Source organism: Chenopodium album, chromosome 7 (genome assembly GCF_948465745.1).
Source record: "Chenopodium album chromosome 7, dcCheAlbu1.1, whole genome shotgun sequence".
Classification (NCBI taxonomy): Eukaryota; Viridiplantae; Streptophyta; class Magnoliopsida; order Caryophyllales; family Amaranthaceae; genus Chenopodium; species Chenopodium album.
Genome location: NC_137840.1, coordinates 62,756,939 through 62,779,186, shown reverse-complemented (window position 1 = coordinate 62,779,186; position 22,248 = coordinate 62,756,939). Strand labels below are relative to the sequence as shown.

The 22,248-nt window shown below is 29.1% G+C and overlaps 1 pseudogene; it reads left to right on the top strand.

Annotated features, from left to right (window-relative positions):
- Positions 1-7,526: 7,526 nt before the first annotated feature.
- Positions 7,527-8,472, top strand: LOC145638053 (vacuolar iron transporter homolog 2-like; annotated as a pseudogene).
- The last annotated feature ends 13,776 nt before the right edge of the window (positions 8,473-22,248 follow it).

The following is a 22,248-nucleotide window of genomic DNA, read 5'->3' as shown; positions in this document are numbered from 1 at the left end:
GTGAGTTTGTTCAAGGGCTCAACAAATACTATTTTTTTTTTTTTTTTTTTGGGGGGGGAGAGAATGAAGGGAAGTACGGGTATGATCTCAAATTAATAGAATGAGGTAATTAAAGGAAGCAATGGAAGAGGGCCATAATTACTAAATTAGTGTATCAATGAATGCTTGTAGTTAGACGCCTATTATTGCTTAGAATTAATCTTTTTATAGCAATTTATTAAATTGCGTCTTTAATTAAGTTTAATTAGTTTCATAAAGAGGGAGCAAATTGTTAAAACTTCAATAATAGAAGCTCTTGTTTTTAATAAAATGTTCATTCTAATACATTAGCCATTTAACCTTGCAAGAATTTTCTTTCTTTATGGACATAAAACAGTAGTGGTACGTACGTAGTTTTAGTGATAGATGGTCAAAAATGCTAAAATAGTGGCAATTGGCAAATCAATGTTTGGAAAAAGATTGGAATCTCTTCTTGTACAACTTACACATCTTCATGCTAACATTACTTTTAATTGGTCATTAAAAAGAGTATTAATTGGTGATTAAAAAGAAAAAAGAAGTCATCTTGTTTTGGTGGCAAAAGACACGGTTGAAAACAGTTATTAAAGTCTTAATTGGATCATGGAATCATGGATGTATGTTTCAATCTTCCAATAATATATAATCGGACTGGTGGTATTCGTGTGAAGAGCACACTCCTTTGTTAAAATAATTCAACACTACGTTAGTTGTCCTTTTCTCCTTTATCTACATTGCATAATAAGGAGGTCTTCTTTAATTGATGGGGCCATGAAAAATTAATTAAAACATAAACCTTTGTTGCGATTTAATTGGACCGTCTTTATGTTATCTAATAGAGTATAAAACTTATTATTGGGGCTGAACCATCAACTTAAGTTTTTGGTTGAGTTGCTCCTCTAACATGGTATCAGAGCTAGCGTGACATAATGGTCACGAGTTCGAATCTCATCCATCCCCCACTTTCAAGTGCAATATTAAGCGGGCGCTGGGTATGAGGAGGGCTCATGCTGCTTCCACAATTCTAGCCCAAAAGGGCTCTCGTGTGAGGGAGCGTGATAGAGTATAAAACTTATTTTTAGGCCTCAACCATCAGCTTAACCTTTTGGTTGAGTGGTCCAATAACATTATCCACTAAACTTAAGATTATTTTTCATTTTTAATTTTTTGGGGGTTATATTGATGCTGGAATTTAGGGTTATTTTTATCTATCATTTTTGTGTAGGTAAGCCTGTTATTCTCTATTTTTTCTCCATTTTTTCTTTGTAAATTATTGCTCAAAAGTAAGACTGTTATTCCCCATTTTTTCTATGTAAATTACTGCTCAAAATCGATAAGCCCTCTTTGAAATCATGGGACTTTGCCAAACCTATCATATATGTACTCTCTTCGTGTTTATTATACATATATGTAAATACAATTTAATCAATAATATTTTAAATTATCAATATGCAAAAATTTATACATTACAATTTAATATTAATTAATAATTGAGACAATTTCAACAAATAATCACAACGTTTTATTTTTGGAAAAATGGAATCTAAAAATCCAACCTTTTCGAGGTCTGACAAAAAAAATTCAACCTTTAATTAATCTCACAAAAATCCAACCTTTGCACCCCACCTTCTCCTACAGATCCATTTGACCTTTAACCTATTAAACAGGTAAAAAAGTTTTTTTTTTTTTAATTCTCTTTAATTTCCCTTCTCACTCCTCTTTCTCTCTCCTCTCTCCAACAACCCACCAAGACACCACCACCAATTCGCCACCCTAACACCAACCACCCTAAACGGTCGAACACCCCAGAACGCAACCCTAACACCAACCACCCTAAACGGCTAAACCCCGACCACCCCAGAACCCCAGCCACCCACGAAACTCGACCCACAAAACCGGGGGTTGTTGGATTTGGGTGGAAGGGGGCTAATTTGGGTCGGGTTTAGGGTGGGGAGGGGTGGAATGGGTCGGGGAGGGTCAGGGCGGCGGTGGGGAGGTTCGGGGAGGGGTTGGGCTGGTTAGGGGGGGTCGAATAGGGTGTTTGGTGTGGTGGTTAGGGTTTAGATCGTACGGGGTTTTGGTGGTTGGGAGGTTGCGGCAAGGGGTGGGGGTGGGGGGCAGATCATCGGAATCCGACGACCCCAATGGTGGGGCTGGTTGGGGGTGGGGGGAAGTTTCCGGGGAGTGGGGGAGGTGGCTGGGGTGGTGCGAGGGATGGGGGAGGTGGCTGGTGTTGGTTGGGGGGAAGTTTCGGTGGGGTGAGGGAGGTGGGTGGGTGGCTGGTGTTGGGTTTTTTTTTTTCTGTTTTTTTTTTCTTAAATTTTTTTTTTAATAATTAAAAAAATAATTGACCAATTAATGACTGACATGTAGCACACAACTTACAAAAATCGGTCATCCACAGGTAATGGATCTGTGGAAGAAGGTGGGGTGCAAAGATTGGAATTTTGTGAGATTAATTAAAGGTTGGATTTTTTTTGTCAGACCTCGCAAAGGTTGGATTTTTAGATTCCATTTTTCCTTTATTTTTTCTTAAATATAAATCACTAACATTAGTCAAATTAGATTAGGTGAATAGTGTAAAGCGTGTTAAAAAAAATGTGAAGGGAGTACATGGCTTGTAATTTTCTGCTTTTTAGCACTATTTTCAATGCATTTTATTTTAGTTTCTTGGGTGATATATAAAATTAGGAAAATTTTTGTATACACCCGATTTTCAGTAATTTACTAAACATCGGGTACACTTTTGTCAGATTTAGTGTCACTTTTGTCAAATTTGGTGTCACTTTTGTCAAATTTATCAATAAAGCATAAATAACTTTTATATATGTCACGGTAACTTTTGTGCGTTTTAGTGTAACTTTTGCACATTTTATTGTCACTTTATAACGGATGTTCAGTAATTTACTGAACATTCGTTTTATTTAAAAGTTTGTCATAAAATTAAAAGTCGCCTTAGAATTGAACCAAATCAAGTGAAAGTTCAATTTTTACTTGCTATCAAGTGGTATGAGAGATAAGAGCACAATCTCGTGATAAATCGATGTCACAGTTTAGCTTTTGTCAACTAAAGTACTTTTTAGAGTAAAATATTGAATCGTTGATATTCATTCGATGATGCTAATAATATAAAGTAAGATTCTAATTTCTTTTCCAAATTTAGCCATTCTAATTTTCATTAAAAGATTTATGGTTACTAGAATACCCTGTCATTCGAGGTATAATTGTAAGGAGAATCTTTTTAATTTAATTCTCTATATCTAAAATTCAATCTTCATTATGTGATAGTTAATTTAGTGTGTACATGCGATGTACTTAAAAGTTAATCGTAAGCTTTTGTGTATTAGACAAACAAGAATAAAAGCTTATAAGAAATTATCAAATTAATAAGTTGGTACAAAATTTACACATTTTAAAATATAGTGAATGATTGATTGAAAATACATATAATTTAATAATTCCCTCCTTTTTATCGATCTACTTGAACACCACACTTTGACAAGCATATTAAGGAAGATAATAGGCTTAATAGCAAAAGTAAACATAAAAGCTAATTGAAATAATTTTACCACGCACAAATAAGAAAAGATTGTTAAATTTTACAATTTTAAATTTATAGCTCAATCTATTATGCCAAAAGTTGCATCGTAAGTAAAACATTTTTGAATGAAACAATAACTATAAAATACAATGTATAATATATACTTTAAATCTAACACATGATATTACATGCTTGTATAGTAGTAAAACACCATGTAAAGCTTGGTGTAGTGGAAAAGTTTATGTCATGAGATCAAATCTCATTAGAGATACTTTAGGGATGGGAGTACCCTTTCACACCCTCCCAAAGGGACTAGTCTACTAAGTCGGGTCAAGTTGATAGGTGAGAGGTTTTGGTCCGGCCCAATAGGACCCTTATCAAATACGAAGTATATAGTAGTAAAACAAGTGCAGTTCTAGTACAATATATATTATTTATTAAAAAAAAAAAAAAATAGGAGCTTTTTTTTTTTTTCCCTACAAAACTTTCTGTTATGCCTCTTTATATACATGTCTAGCACTTAAGATTTTGCCAAAAAAACATTAGATTAAATCTCATATCATACATTAGGGCTATTGAATTCTCATAAATCAATTATTGGATGAAAGAAAACATAGTGCATGATATACTCCTAACTTCTTAAGTCGTAATTGAGTGCACGTAATAGTATCCATCACTTGATTTGCAAATGTCGTCTCGTGTGTTGCTTGCGTCTATGCAAATATAATACAACTTCAAGTGGTGGTTTTCTTGCGAAGAGCACACTCTATTATTTAATATTCACTAGTGCTTTTCCACTCAACAATCCATTTTGTCTCATTTTATTTCTCCGAGTAGTGCTAATATTTGGTGTCCCAACTAACTTATAACAAGATTTTATCTAAATATGTATCAAAACTAAATGATAACGGTTTATATCATATGGGTCAATTATATTTTGTAAGAAAGAAGTTAGATGTTGCTCATCAACTAGAGCTAGGTTCCAACTTTGAATTATAACTATGTTTTATAAAGACCTTACCAATTGCAAACAAATTTAAATTACACACAAATAGTAGAAAGATACTTCATAGCATTTATATGGTGATCAATCAGTGTTTGTAAGTAGAAAGAAGATAAAATACTGTAAAAGTTAATAAAAAAAAAGATAGAATACGTACAATATGTAAAAGTTAATAGAAGGTATAAAAAAAAGTGAATGGCGTAATTTCATTTATTTTTTTTTAAAAGTTATAGATAAGGTGAGAAATTGTGGGGTAAGAGGGTATGATGGTATATATATATATATATATTAAAAAATAAAATCATTATGAAATAAAGGTAATATTGCATATTATGATATTATTACTAAAGGTTATTTTAAAGCTAATAAACTATTAAATCATGTACAAGTATTATATAGTTCTACAAAAAAAATATCAAATTATTTCTTAAGTGGCAAATTTTAGTAGATAACTAGTTTTAGGCACATGTGATGTCTCAGGTTTTCGCATTATTTCCATCATATAAATCTTTATTAATATTTATTTTTTGTTGAATGACATGAAATATGTTAATAGCTTAGTGGTTAACACGTTGGAATTTTAATTACACTTGAGATTGTGGGTTCAAATCTTGTAAAAACATACCACGTGGTACCTAAACTTCTTAAGAAACGCTTTTTAATATATAGTATAGATGATACGGAGTATACAGAAAGACTCATTCGCTACCTATTAGGCATTGTTCTCCTCACCTTAGAAAATTAATATATAATAAAAATAATTTCAATACACATTTAGGATTAACGTACATATTTAAATTAGTAAATAAAGTTACAAAAGTTTGACAAATCATTCGTAAGCAGCAAAGAAAAAAACTTTGCTAGAGACACAAAGAAAATTTGAAAAGCATGGTTTTGTTGATGAAAAGAAGAAAAAACAACATTTAAGGATGAGTTCTTTTTAATCTACAATAGCTATATAATCAAGGGTCTATTAATTTCACTTGTGTAAAAAATATTAAGTAAAAATAATTTCAGTTCAGTACATAATTTTCAGTTTGGTAAAAATAATTTCAAGCAGTAAAATCAGTTTCTTTTAAGAAGAAACATAATAGATAGTCAGTAAATATAATTTCAGTTCTGATAGAGTATAAAACATATTTATGAGTCTCAATCATTAGAGCTCTTTGTTGAGTTCGTCCACTAACAGTCTAACATGGTATTGGAGTTAACGTGACACAAAGGTCATGGGTTCGAAACTTATCCACCCTCCACTTTTAAGTGAAATATTCAATTCATCACCAAAAAAAAGGTGACTATAACATGGCTCAAGTCACAACAAGAGATTGGAGAATACTCATATAAACCAACTTTAAATCATCACATAATAAACGAATTTCAGTTACGTACGAGTCCACAAAAGTTTACAAACACTAGAAGAAGATTAATTTTCAAAAATAAGGAAGCCTGATATGAATTTTGATGGATATAACCTTCAATCGCAGTTGAAAGGTTTGGAATCTTGAGTCTCGGTCAAGAAACGCTAAGCAACACGAGCTTAAAACCTAAACTAGGCCAAGAATACACAAGCACAAGCTTACGTAAAACTTTATAAATTTCAAATCAATCAATCATACTTTTCGTTAAACACCATCACATATTTATAAGCTAAATAATTAGCCTAAAAATCGGTAAAACAAATTCTAATCTAACTAGGAAACTAATTCTAACTTGTAAAGATAATATTTTGCAAATATGATCTTTAAAGTTAAGCTTATCTTATACTAACCGAATTAAACTAACAAAAATATCCTAATAAATTCGGTCATCTAATAATAAACTAAAAATAACAATAAAAAAAATTATAATAACAATATTGATGCCTTGGAACCGCATCAAAGCCTCAAGTTCCAACCATTTCTAAGCTTCATTAGCATGTTAACCATGAGACTTTGGTAACAAGGTATCCTTAAGTACTAAAAGTTTACGTGCTTTCCTAGACTATAGTTAGGTGATGGTACACTAGTGTTATCCACAACATCTAGCTCAATCGATAATACACCGATCGTATGATGAACATTATTTCAAGAAAAAAGTAATAAAATATCTTCTAACATGAGTGAGCTAATAAATAGTCCTGTACATAGTTACATTAGGAAAGATATAGTTTCAAAGAAAATAAGCCTTTAAGCTACCACCCTTTTGCATGCTTTACTAATTGTCGTGAATATCGATTGTTCATTACTATGATTAGTATGTTTCATTACTATGCTTTATTTTATAACAGTGATGGTCTAGACTGTAGACTCAAAGTATAAAGATATTAACAAATAATTGAGGAAAGAAAAAATAAAGCTTATTATTGAAAGAAAATTGGCTTCATTAATGTTCAATGAGCACCTCAAATTTATTTATTTATTTATTTTTCATTTTTATTTTTATTTTTTGGTTCATTTGATTAATTATGCTCATCTTAAAGTTTGCAAAATTAACCTTTGGTGCACCTAAATCAAAATAGAATTGTACTCTCTTTGGCAAAACTAGATGTAGTTTTGGATTGAATTTTGAATTGTGATTATATTTTTACATAAAGTAGATGTGTGGAGAGATGCATGTGACAATAATTTTTCTTTTAATTAAATGAGAGAGCTTGGGGCACTAAATTTTAGTAGTGAAGAGCGTAGTATTAACCAAAAATAGAAAGAGGCAAAGTAAATTAAGACAATACAAATAAAAAAATAATAGACAAACTAAAATGAGACAGAGAGAGTAATGTCGATGAAAAGCCAAAGCAATATGAATTTCACTTTTCTAAAGTAAATTTCACTGATGAATGATGATTTTGACCAGATATAAAGCAACTATTTTGTTTTTCATGTATGTGTACAATCTCACACATAAATCTTTTACTTTCCATTAATAAGTGGTTTTTCTTGGTGGAAAATCCCACTATAAAATTTCCCCTACCACCCTCCTTATAAACCCCTCCCATGCACCCTTCTCTTGCAACATACCTTTACATGCACTTCATAAACTATTCTCTTTCTTTTCTTTTTTTTGTATTTCATAATAATGGCAACTAAACAAATACCTTTCCCTCCAACCAAGTTGGAAATAATAAGACCAACCATTGATGAAGAGAGCCAAAAGCAAGGTGATGATAATAAAAACACCGATATGGACTACTCGAAACGGTCTCAATGGCTTAGAGCCGCGGTCTTAGGAGCCAACGACGGGCTTGTTTCAACAGCATCACTCATGCTTGGAGTTGGTGCGGTGAAGCAAGATGTCAAGGCAATGATCCTAACCGGCTTTGCTGGCCTAGTAGCCGGGGCATGTAGCATGGCTATTGGAGAGTTCGTGTCCGTGTACTCCCAACTTGATATTGAGGTTGCTCAGATGAAAAGAGAGAAAGTTAAGGAAGGAGAAAAGGAAGAGGAAGAGGAGGAAGAGCGATTGCCAAACCCGTTACAAGCGGCATTTGCTCTGCCCTAGCCTTCTCTTTAGGGGCCTTGGTACCACTATTGGCAGCATCGTTTATTAAGAATTATAAGGTGAGGCTTGTGGTGGTGGTTGTGGCCGTGACCGCGGCTTTGGCAATGTTTGGGTGGTTAGGGGCGTTTCTAGGAAGAGCACCCCTTGTAAGGGCTTCTATAAGGGTTTTGTTGGGTGGTTGGCTTGCTATGGCTATTACCTTTGGATTAACCAAGTTGATTGGGTCATTTGGTTTATGATTTAAAATATTTTTAGAGGTAAATAATGGTTAAGTATGACCTTGTAAACCACAAGAAAAAAGATTTGTAGTATATAACTAGAGTGTTACATGTTTATATTGTGTTGTCTTTGTCTAAGTATAACCGTGAGATTTATTATATGTAGTTGAGAGAAATTTTAATCAAATGATATAAGCATATATTTACCTTTCTATTTATGTCAGATGTGTACACAGTTGCATGCATCCACTCCGCCCCTAAAATTTAATATCTATTTTATACTTTTGTGATTTATATGCAAGTATAGATATAGTTTGTGTGAGATATTGCTTGGATCATCTCAATAAATAAATACTATAACAATATCTAACTTTTTTTATAATTTTTACTTATTTTTAAATTAGAGATAATGATGATTTAAATTATGCGTTGACAAGGTTGATAAATGGTTGTGTTTGGTGTAGTCGAATAGTTCATTTCCTTTACTCCTTGTACGGATGTAGGCCGGGTTAGATACTTTATTCTTTATTCTTTTTTTCTCCCAAATGTGCTAGTTCTGCTACTATATATACTTTTTAAATAAATTGGGTGTACCATAAATGTTGTACATCCATTGTAAAATTACCTTAAAATGATAAGTTATTCCAAAATATATAAAAATTACCTCACTATAAATAAAAGTTATCACAATATGTCAATATTAATATACTACCAACGTAAATATTTTGTGCAACTTTGAAATATTTTATATCTCACAAATAATGCCCCAAAGTTGCACATAACATTGAACGAGGTAGTATATAAACTAACGTTATCTACGCTTTATTTAAAAAAAAATAAAAAATTAAACTACTCTTTATAAATGAGTAAAAATCAAATGTTAAAGAGTGAAAGTAAATATATTACCCTTATAAAACTTATCTCGTTGCCTAATTATAATAAAAATCATATCAGTTTCAAAATTACCCTAAAAAAAAGTTCAAAGTCACCCCAAATTCTCTAAAAATTAACCTAAAAATGTTCGAAGTATATTAATACAAGCTAAGATTAGGTCCCATGTCATACACTATATATTTTAATATTCATCGTAAATTTAGCATTATGTTTATTTAAAAAAAGTAAAAATTATCTAAACCTATTGTGAACAAATTTTGACCTCATTTTCTTCTTGTTTCATGTCTTTACAAATTTAAACATAGAATATCATGTGAAAGAGTTGTTTGGTCAAACGAAACAAATGAGTATTTCATATGGGTATTTATAAAATTTAAAATAATATATATGTCGTTGATCACATGGGTAATTATAAAATTTAAAAGACAATTAGACAAATTAATGGTGTATTATATTATTTTTCATTTCTTACTTAAATTAAAGGAGTATCTTAAAATTAATTATATAATCGTATGAGTAGGAATTTAATAGATTTATAATATTAATAAATTACCCTATTTTCTAGGGATTGTTTAAGGTTATATATTTACTCTCTAACCATGTATCTAATCAGATCACAACCAAGTGTAATATATACCTCTTATGGGCTAAATACTTTTTCACTACAACAATTCATATGTTAATCATTAGTTTATGTCTCTGATTTTTCCTTGAAAATTTTCAATATTTATAGTTAATTATTATCTTTCTTTTTTTTTTTTTTTTTTTTTTTTTTTTTTTTTTTTTGAAACATTTTCTAATTTTTCTTTAAATATTATACAATTTTGTTTTATAAATTATTGTTTTGGATTTTTTTTTCTCTTACTTGAATAATGTCATTGGATTGTTGGACAACATTTTGTGTAAGAAGAGTAGTAGGGTAGTCATATTAAGATTGGATATCTTTAATCTTTGCGATTAAAATTTCCATCTTTTGTTTTTTTATGCAAAATTTTCCTTCTTTTGTTGTATAGTAAATATATATAGTGGATATATATATATATATATAGTAGAAGAAGATACATATACTATAAGATTTTTTGTGCATGATTCTTCTCAAGTATGTCAATATTCAATCCTTTAAAAAATTCTTACATGCATATCCATCTATAGAATGTAAAAGATCATTACTTATTTTATATGGTTAATTAAGACAATTATTATTAAGTAATTATTTCCTAAAATAAAAGTTTTATAAAAGGAGTTTTTAATTCACAAAAAAAAATAAAAATAAATAAATAAATAAAATAAAATAAACCTCCTATAGACACACCAGAATTTGATACGTGTCATTGTTGGTGTGTCTTTTAGTATATAGTTATTGATTGATTATTGATTAAGGACCCTTTGCATGCCCCCGATTTACAATAATTTTATTGTACATCGAACCTTTTGCGAAAAGTGACCTTTTTTCTTACAAAAGTGACCATTTTATTTACAATAGTGACCCTTTTTTCATAAAAGTGACCCTTTTTTCACAAAATTGACCTTTAAAGTGACTCTTTTTTTTTTCACAAAAGTGACCTTTTTTTCCACAATAGTGACCCTTTTTATCACAAAAGTTATTAAGTTACATATGCAAGTTGCAAAACAGAGTATCAAAATCTCACTAGTTTTTTTGTTTTTTTCAAAAGTAACCCATATTTTGTTACTTTGATTCGAAATTTCTACTACTTTGATGTGTTATTAATTATTATTGCTACTATTGTTACTTGATCTGTTGTGAAAGATGAACTATCAATTTCTATTCAATTTTCCTGTTAACGAGGCTCAAACTCGCGACAATGGTGGCGGCGGCGGTGGCTTCCGTAGTGGGTGAAAAATTAGATGAACATACATACCTCAAAATTGGTTGTAGAAAGATGAATCATTGATCAAAACAGGAAAATTATGTTACAAAATCAAGATAAATAGGAAAAAAGAAGGAAATTGAATAACAAAGGAGAGAGAAAGAGAGAAGAAGTGCAGAGGAGAGAGAAGAAGAGCATAAAAAAAATATCAAATAGAAATACATGAGAAGAGAGAAAAATAGAAACTGTAGTACTGCGTAAAACTTGTGCATACTCCACGCCGCCATTCATTAAATTATTGTAAACCCACTTTTTTAAAACTTTTGTGTTAATGTAAAGAGTGTACACAAAAGTTTTTAAAAAATTAATCTTTCAACTTTCATTTTAGAGATTTATTTATTTATTATTTTTTATTTTTCATAATTGTGCTTTATTCCCCTAATCAATCCGCCATATGTCATAAAAAATATCTAATCAATCCGCCATATGTCATAAAAAATATACTACGTATCTTTTACCGGCCATTCTTTACCCCAGTACTTAGTTCATTCATATTGTATTAGTTATTTAGTTATTTTAATACAAAGAAAGTTAATAGTTAGGCCATGTTCATATAATACAGGTGTCAAATCCAGTAAACACAATTCACTAGTAGAGGAAAAAATTAGAAAAATTGGCTTAAAATAATACCAACTATCAACTATGTGCGCAATATAATACAAACTCAACTATTTGCTATTAGTGGTACCACCTTTTATACTATGGTCTGTTCACATTTATTGAACTGAGCAAAACTGAACTGATTGGAGCTGAAAGGAACTGAACTGAACTAATTGGAGCTTAATTGAACTTAATAGAGCTGAAATGAATATTTTATGAGAGAAGGAAATTAGGAGTTGAACTTAACTGAACTGATTGGAGCTGAACTGATTGGAGCTGAACTGATTAGAGCTGAACTCAACTGAACTAAAATTAAGCTGAAGTGAATAGGCCCTATATGTGCAAAATAGTACGCCAATCTCCGAAAATGTATTTCAATGAATATTCTGTCTATCTTTGTTATTAATTATTATATTTTATATTAATTTTCTGTTTTCTTTTCAAAATACATACATAGTATTATGTTAACAATTTTCTTTACCATCCAAATTAATAAGCCCCACCCTTTTGTTAGGATTTTTATTTTTTTTAAAAAATCAAAATGTAATTAAATTTTTTTTCATAATACATATAGTAATTTCTACATCATACAATAGTAAATAGGGTATTTTAATGCCTTATTATTATGTTGATAAAATTAGTTTCAAAATATCCGAAATTTTTCCACATTCACCAACCAAAATAATGTAGGGAATATTTTGGATTTTTAAAACAATATTTGAAACTAATTAAATAAAAAGTACCCTATTTACTATTCTATGGTAGACTGATAGTAGAAATAATCACTACATGTATTTTGAAATAAATTATTTAAATACATATTAACAATTTTTTTTAAAAATAAAAAAAAAAAAAAAGTAACAAAGGGGTGGGGCATGCATTATTAAATTTATTTGATTGTAAAGGAAATTATTAATACAATATGTATTTTGAAAAAAAAAATAATAAAATAATAATAATAAATATAGACGAAATATTACTCAAAATACGTTTTTTGGTCACTTGCGTACTATTTTGCACATATATATAGTATAGAAGGTGGTACCGGTAATAGCAAATAGTTGAGTTCATATTATTTTGCATACATCGTTGATAGTTGATATTATTTTAAGCCAATTTTCCAAAAGATTATTAACAACCCTATTAGTAAACATTGTTACGTACGCTAGATAATTACTAAAGCACTAATTACAACCAACTAAAATAATTTCAGTTGCAAATAATACGGTGTTTGCAGCTAGTGACGAACCTTGGCCGAAAATATGTATTAGAGAGGTCAGGATTTAAATCTTTTACCTCTCGCTCAAAACTAATCACTATGTCCTAATAATCTATAAGTAAAAAGGTTTAACTTTATTAACTAATCAATACAATAATTTATCAAGGGCTAGGCCCGAATGGCCCCGGTGGAAGGTCCCTCAGCCTCTAGGCTTAGATATATGTGCTCTTAATAACAATTAATTTTAAATTAGTACTTTTATTATCAACTTGTGAATTAAATTACTAGGCCAAATAAAATGAACCGAAGTAATTGTAACTATTCTTAAAAGGGTCTGCTACTGTAGACACCTAATTATGTCTCTCCAAAAACCAAATCCAGTGATGAATATTTTTCACGTCATTGATTATCAAACAAAGCGAAGATGTGAAGAATCTCATGATGCATTTGTTTTAATAAAAATACTTCTTTCTATTTTCGAAAATATTCCTTTTCGTACTCTATTTATGAAAATGTCCTGTTCAGTTTAGTTTGGTCCATGATATGGGTCCAATAATGGTGTAGTTTGAATGGGCTCGAAAAGAACTTTCCAGCGATATATTATAAGCCCTATTCCGATGAATAATGAGTACAAATTTTTATCTACACCCCACGGCAGGGAACACTACCTGCAACCCCCCCCCCCCCCCACCCTCCGCGCGTGCTCTGTCCCCGCCCCTTTTCATTAATGAATTTCCTGCAAATTTTTATAACATGTTCATTTTTGAATTGATAAATGTTCATTTAATTTATGTATCATTAGATGTTCATTTTTATAACAAGGAGTTTGTTCAAATTAATATATTTTCTGAATTGAATTCTAAGATTTTTCTATATAAAAAAAAAAAAAAAAAAGATAAAATTTATTTATAAGGATTACTGCGTTCAAATCATTTTTATTGTCAGAAGCATTGCATCATCTAATGTTCATTTTTTTTTTATCGTGTTTCAACAAATGTTCATTTTTGTATCATCAAATGTGCATTTTTGTATCATCAAATGTTCAATTCAAGAGCTATGTGTAAGTTTCATTGTAAGATGTATAGTATACAAATACATACTTCTTAGAATTCTACTTATTTAAATAAAATGTTGTTACAAAATAATTTCCAATAAAAAATAAATTTAATTTAATTACAATAATAACACATTTCTATATAACTATACTATTACATGTAATAATTGTTTCATAAACATGAAAGTGAACCAAATTTACATATGTGTCTTGTTAAATGAAATTTTTTTTTATTACATTTGATATAATAAAGTGTATATATGTATGTCCTCCTTGTTGCACCTCTAATATATATATGTGTGTTTTCCATGAAATATATAATCTGAGCACAATATATTTATCGCCTTCAACTTCCTTACTTGATTATCCTGTACAATAAGAGATCGATTAAGTATTTTTTGAAAAAAAAAAAATAAAATAAAATTATAACAACACATTCCAAACAAAAGTACATTGAATAGAAGGATTCAAAATTGAACTTTAGTGCATTAATAATAATTACAAATTTAGAAATGAACACACTATAAATATATAAAAATATTTCAACATGAAAATGAAAATATATAAAATCTAAATGAACATGTATTAAATTATAAATGAACATTTATTAATATGAAAAAGAACATATATAAAAAAATTCAAAAGAATATCTATAAATGTAAATGACCATTATTAAAAATAATAATCCAATATATCAACATACAACTTAATATGTATTGATATTAAATGTGAATAAAATACCAGAAGATTAAATTATATTATAAAATAGAATCACCAAAGGTTTATGATGAATGAACAATATGTGATTTATTTTTTAACATTTTTTGACATGTGAATGAACATATATTAATATATGTGTGAATATACACATATCCAAATGAACATCTATGTATCAAATTCGAATAAGCATCTTTCAATATTAGAGCTTAAATGTATATCAATATTAGAGCTAAAATGTATGTAATATAATATTCAAATGACGCTCATAAGCATACAATTTAATATGAAGTTAAACATGTATTATTATAGTCTATGTGGATATTTTCAATATGAGAATGAACATGTACATATTTACATTAAATAAACATATGTTTAAATACTAGTAAACATTCATTAATATGTAAAGATTATAAACAAAATTAGGGTAATCTTCTCTCAAGAATGAACCCTAGTAGATATAATAAGGTGAGAATGTAAATGATAATATACTACTATCATAATGAACATCTATCAAAATGAAAATGAACATTTACTGAAAATGACCATTAGTTCAGCAATCGTCTTCTCCGACGGAACCTTCGAAGTGTTTTTCTCTTTTTCGTTTCTACAAAAATACTACCAAATATAGTAGATTTTAGTCTATTTTGCACAAAAATAAGTGTATTTATAAGAGATTTTGTTTTAGACTATCAAAACGCAAAAAAAATATAAATCTAAGGTTTACACTCAAAATTTTACTTAAATGAACAAATTCTTACTCTTCTTTTTCGGAATTTAGTTGCGATTGACGAACTTCATCTCTAATGTCAGACATTTTTAGATGTTTTGATGTAATTTTTAAGCAATTTGTAGTGAATTTCATGCAAAATTTTGGTTTTGATGAGAGAGAATTTCATGAAAATGGGTTTGAAATGAAGGTTTTGATTTTTTTTTTCTTTTTTGTTTATAAATGTGATGAATTGGCAGTTACTTATATTTACCGTGGTTAGTGGGTGGTAACTGTATGGTTAGTGGGGTGTAGGGTAAGTGTTTTATTGTAATTTGGGGGGTAGGTAGTTATGGCTACAAGGGGGTGTAGCCATTAGGAATTAGAATAATGAGGAAGTTATGGCCAAAATATTAAACTGGACCCAAAATGAGTTTTACATACGGCCCAATGATCAAGTGGGAAAGTCCATTAATTATTATTTCTAAAGTCATTAGGATTGATTTTAATCTTCTAGAATAATCTATAAGGTTCTTTTAAATTCTAGTGGAATTAGGATTAATAATTATACTTTTATTTAGAAAAGATAATGAATTTAATTTGGAATAAAACAACTATTTTAATGATAAATCAGATCTTAGTAATGATAATTATGGAGTTTTGATTACTTAATTATATTAGGATAAGGACTCCATACAGGGTTTTTATCATAAACGCGCTATCGCGTTGCGACAAGATTATCACATCGCGATAGGAGCAGTTTTACTCTGAGTCGATTTCAGACTCTTTTCTATCGTTTCGGACAGTTTTCTCTATAAATAGGTTCGTTATTCCCCGTTTTCAAATCACCAAAAACTCTCATATCTTCCCTCTCTTAAGCAATATATTATTCTTTCTCTCTCATGCTTTCTACCCTAGCTTTTTTACAAACACAATTCCGCATTCACAAGTTCTAGACACGCCTAGCAAAGTTCGAAGTTGTATTCGCCCTCTATGTGAAACGTTGCGAATTTATGAGGATTTGGTCTCAAATTCTTATTTCAATTATTTAAATTAATTTTTTGATCTAATATTTTATTAAAGTTTACTAACGTGTGTATTTTGTTATTAGAAAGAGAGACGACGCAATAAAGTGAGTAATCCAATTACTCTATATCTTTAGAAAACATGCTTAGATTATTTTATTTATTCCTAGTATCATGCTATTAGGATGCTTTTATTGCTTTTTAGTATCATGTTTTTATGTTGCTTCAATTCCTATTTTTTATATCATGTTAGTACCATGTTAGGGATAAAGCTTTGATCTTTAATGCTTAGTGACATTCTAGGATTTGTTATTAATCTTGTTAGTATCATGTCTAGGATCTTGCTAATATTATTATTATTATGAGATTGTGATGATGATGATTGTTGTGTCAATAATATTATTATGTTGCTTGATGTATATTATTGTGATTGCTTGATCACGCCTTTTTTGCAGGTTTAAAGGGAATTTGTATATGAAATCACACCTAATAAGATAATTAATAATTTGGTTCAGGCTAACATGATTTTAATTCAAGTGATCGCCAATAATAGTTTTATTTGTACATTAATATTCAACCAACATAAATAAACTTGTTTAGGGTTAACCTAATCTAATATATATAAAGGGGAGTTTTTTTTTTTAGTTTTTAAAGAGCCACGTAAGATTTAATTTTTTCAGTGCGCCATGTAGGATAATAAATTATAGTGGTAACCAATTAAATACAAGATTATTAATTTCTTTTAGAATTAAATAATTTAAATGACGTGTAAGAAAAATTGGCGAATGAGATTTTTCATTTTAAACTAATTAAATATAAAATATTATCTTTTGATATCCATCTAAATATAATACAAATTTTAGCACATAAATATATATATATATATATATATATATATATATATATATATATATATATATATATATATATATATATATATATATATATAATTATTTTTAAAAATTCAAACAAACCGTGCATCGCACTGGCTTCATCTAGTGATTGTATGTTAGTCAGAAAGAACACATGAATATGAGAAGAATAAAGTAGAGGCATATTTTAGGGCGGGTTCAATCTCTTTTAGGTTGGATTCGTACCTTCATCTCCGATTATCCAGTCGTGATTCTAGACCACTATGGATTTAGCGAATCTAGAATTGTGAAAGGGTGTAAGCTTCACCCTATAAACGGTTTACAAGTTCCTAAAACTTGTTGGCGACTCTTTTGCTCTAGCTTCTTTCCCTTAGGACGCCACCATGCTTAAGTGTATAATCATACTGGGGTTCAAGTTTGAGATGCTTGAAATATTTTCTATAACTAATAAAATAATTAGGGAAAATTTATTTTGAATAAAACGACCTTTTGGTGTTTCAAAAATATACTACCATTACAACTATTCCAAAAACAAAACAACCTTATAATTATTCTAAAAATAAAACAACCTTTCAATTATTCCAAAAACTAACGACACTTTCTATATTCTTTTCTTTGAAGCAAAAAAATGCTTATACAGCATCCCTTTAAATGATTATTAATTCATAATTATATCCCATTAATTCACATAAATTTGTGTTCATTTGTAAAGACATGATTCAATCACTCTTTTCCATCAATAATTAAAAATTTTATCTTTTAGAAAATTCTAGAACTATCAAATACACAAGGCAAAGATATTATATTATTAGAACAATATTTATATACTACATTGAATATTTATATATAATATAGATTTGATAATTACGAAAGCCCCATTCACTTCACCTTATTTTTGCTGAATTGAAATTATTTTTACTGAATTAAAATTATTTTACTGAACTGAAATTAATTTTACTAAACTAAAATTATTTTTACTTGATATTATTTTTTTTTAAATGAAGTAAGTGTGGATATATATATATATATATATATATCTCAAGACACATTAATTTTCTTGAAAATTTATATCTCAAGAGAAATTATAATAAGTTATTTTAATACTACAATAGTAAAATAAAAAATTATAAACGAAAACAAATAAATAAATATTAGCGTCTAATAAAGAATGTAAATAATTTATTATTTTATCAAAAATGTATAAAAATATATATAACTACATTTTTGTAATGAATTACAAAACTAAAATAATTTTGTAGATGTGAAAAAAAACAAATTACATGAAGATCATATATATTAACAAATACATATATATTATATGTATATTATATTATATATAATGACACTTATAATTATGTGTAAAATATTATTCTACATTTGTATATTATCAAGCACTCAATTATGTGTAATATTCATCAGGTTATCAAGTGTTATTAGAATAATTATAAAAAGTCTTTTATACCATCTCTTTATCGAAAAACATACAACTAAATGATGCATATTAAAAAATTTCAATATGGGTCAGGGCTAAATGATACAGTAGAAAAAATGACACACTTTAAATAAAAAATTAAAAAAAAAAAAAGGAAGAAGAAGAAAAAGAAACCTTGGTGTGTACAAGCTAATATACAGAGCAAGATACTAATGGTATTTTAATATTTAAAAGCTTGCAAGATTGGATGTTGTATACAGAAATCCTATACACACCAAGATAATGACTTTGTATTTTAATAATTGAACTTAGGAGTGAGCAAAATAAACTTTGAGCATAGTGTTTGCCGCATGACCAATCCAATATAACCCACTTCATATACGCAGTATAAAATTTTCAATTACTTGTTTGGCTATTTGTATAGCAGGATTTAGTGAGGAATATCCTACATGCCTTTTTTCTTTTGTAATTTCCACATTATCCTTATTACGAAGTATGTATTAGCCTAGTGATTATCTATCAAAAACCACAATAGTGGTCCTGAATTCAAAGCCTAAGTCGGATACCGTATCATACAAACACTTAAATCAATAAAGCATCCTCGACCGTTCACATTTCTTTCTTCATCTATATTACCATCATCTTCTTCATTTTTTGCTTCCGTCACCATCACCCACCTCGATCTCGCCTCCATTACATCACCCACCCTATTATCGCCTACCCCATCCTCACATTCATTACCAATCTCGCCTCCATCACCGTCACTTGGTGTAATACCCCGTATTTTTAATATATTTTATATATTATTTATTTAATTATAATATATATTTTGGGTCAAATTATTTTAATAATACAAGTATTAATATTTGGGTTAATAAGTATTCAATCCGAATATAGTCCGTCTTCATAATTAACTCAATCATTCTATTTTTTTTTTTTTTTTATATTTGGGCTACCTATTCCATAGTCTAAGCCCGCAATTTTTTATAAAGCCAAACCTACCCTAAACAAACCTACACTATAAATACTCTTTCAATCCCCAAAATTTTCCCACACGAGAATCAAATTGGGGTAAGTATCATATTATTGTTTTCCTTTATTTCTTTTTCCTTTTTCTTTTTCTCCTTTTCTTTCTTTTCTTTCCTTTCCTCCTTCCCCTAACTTTTCTTTTGGTTTTTCCTTACTTAGGTGAAACCATGTTCACACATGGTCCCCCACGCCATTCGAGACCTGCTACTATGTCATCTTGCGCCATCGCCACATCACCGCCGCGCAGCCGGCCGACCACCACCCACGGTGGTCTCCTTCTCTCTCCTTGTTTTTGACGTAATTTATGTAGTATGTATATATTTTGGGTTTTGATTTTTAATTGTCTAAACATGATTAGTATATTTTATAATTATGTTTTGATGATTAAAGATTGTAAATTTTATATTATAAAGTGTTTTATTTTTAGATTTTATAAAGTATTAAAAGTTAGGGTTTTAAAGTTTATAAAGACTTGATTTTTAGGGTTCTTTTATCAATTAATTTGGGGGTTTTGAATACCCATTGATTTTGATAGTTAACCAAGTATAAAGATATGATTTTGATTAGTTTTTAAGGAGTTTTTAACAAAGTAATATTGCTGGAATTTTAGTTAAAGTAGTGCTATTGTTAAAAGAGAAACTAATTAAGGGTTTTTAAATAATTTTCAGATTATTTTAAGAAGTTTGAAGTGAAATTAAGTTGCTGGAAATTGTGTATACATGGGTAATTAATGTAGTATTATTATCCCTTTATGTAGGAGACTTGGTTCGGGAATTGTTGTAGTGTACTCGGCCATTTTAAGAGCTTATTTGAGGTACGTACCCGTACTCAGAAATTTATTAAGCATGTAGAAACATGTTAGAATTTATTTAATCACTACAAAATTAAGTCAATATAGCATCAACTAAAATTTGTTGCTATTCATCAAAAATTTGTTGCCAACTCTGTTTAGCAACGGGTTGGAAACGAAAATTTGTTGTTGCTAAAAGGCTTGTTGCCATGGAATTTTGGCTACCATTTGCAAAGCAATTTTGTTGCAATATTGCATCCATTTAAATATAGTTTCCATGATGGTTGTTTTTGGTGCATTCGTTGCCAACTTTGGCAACAGATTACCATTGGTCGTTTCTAAAATTAGCAACAAATTAAAATTGTTAGTTTCTAAAATAGCAACAAGTTATTAATGTTGGTTCCTAAAAATAGCAACAAATTAATAAAGTTGATTCATAAAAATAGCAACAAATCATAAATATTGGTTGCTATCAACACTACGAGATAAAATCAGAAATCTCACTCAGGTCAGGTCAACTTGGCAGTCTCAAGAATCGCATTTGGTAGGAGTTGAACTTGTGACCTCAAAGTCACATGGTGAATCTCGTACCAACTATACAAAGCACTATTTGTTTACTTCATGCATATAATTTATAATAAGTGAACGAAACATTAAAGACGAAATTGAAAAATTTGTCTCTAAATTAGGGACAAAATTTTAAAAAAAAAATATGTCTCTAAATTAGAGATGAAATTGAAATTCGTCTCTATTTGATGTCATTATAGCAACAAATAATAAGAAGAGTGTCTTCAAATAATTTTATACATAATAGCAAAAACTAACCTACATATAAATTAACAACAAAATGTAACATAACATGTTTCCAAAGGCAACAAATAAAAAAATATGTTATCATCTAGCAACAATAGTTTAGACGACTTGTTTCTAATGACAACAATTCAAAAAAATCATTGACTTTGTTTGTTTCTAAATAGGTACAAAATAAAATATTTGTTGTCATAGTTTGTTACTATATGGCAACAAGAGAAATATATGATTCCATCTAGTAACAACTAGTAAGACAGTACAATTTGTTTTAATTAGCAACAAATCAAAAACATGTAGCCATTAATTATTAAAAAAAAAAAACTAAAGCAAAAAATGCCGCTTTTAATTAGACAATGAAAAAAATTATATTCATTGCTATTTAGCAACGTTTTAAAAATCTGTTGCCAAACTTAGTTGCTAAAAAGCTTTTATTTTTTGTAATGAATTGATTCCAAGTAGTGTCATGCTAGGAATTGGTTGGAATGGTTGAATTGAAATGAGATTTGGTGATTAAAATTGAATTGATTGAATTAAGAATGGTTTTGGTGAAATATTTGTGAAGCATGATTGGTTGAAATAAATTATTTATTGGAATTGGTGATATTGGAAAATTGTCATTGAACCATATTTTTATTTTTAAGCATGTTTGAAGGTTTGTCTAATTAACTAAATGTTTAATTTGGTATTGGATATTAAAAGGGAATTTTATTATGGTTCATATAATTTTTATTGATGCTATAAGCATGATTAAGGAGCTGTTTAAGCGTCTTTGTACACGAGGAATAAATTAAATTTTGGTGCCTTAGTGCACTTAAGGTGTTTTTAACACCGAGGAATAGGATTTGTGGCGCTTTATGCGTTTAAGGTGTCATTGGCACTGAGGTAGAATTAAAAAAGGTTCAACATTAAATTTTATGTGGTAACTAATTATTCAAGAATTAAATTGGTATGTTT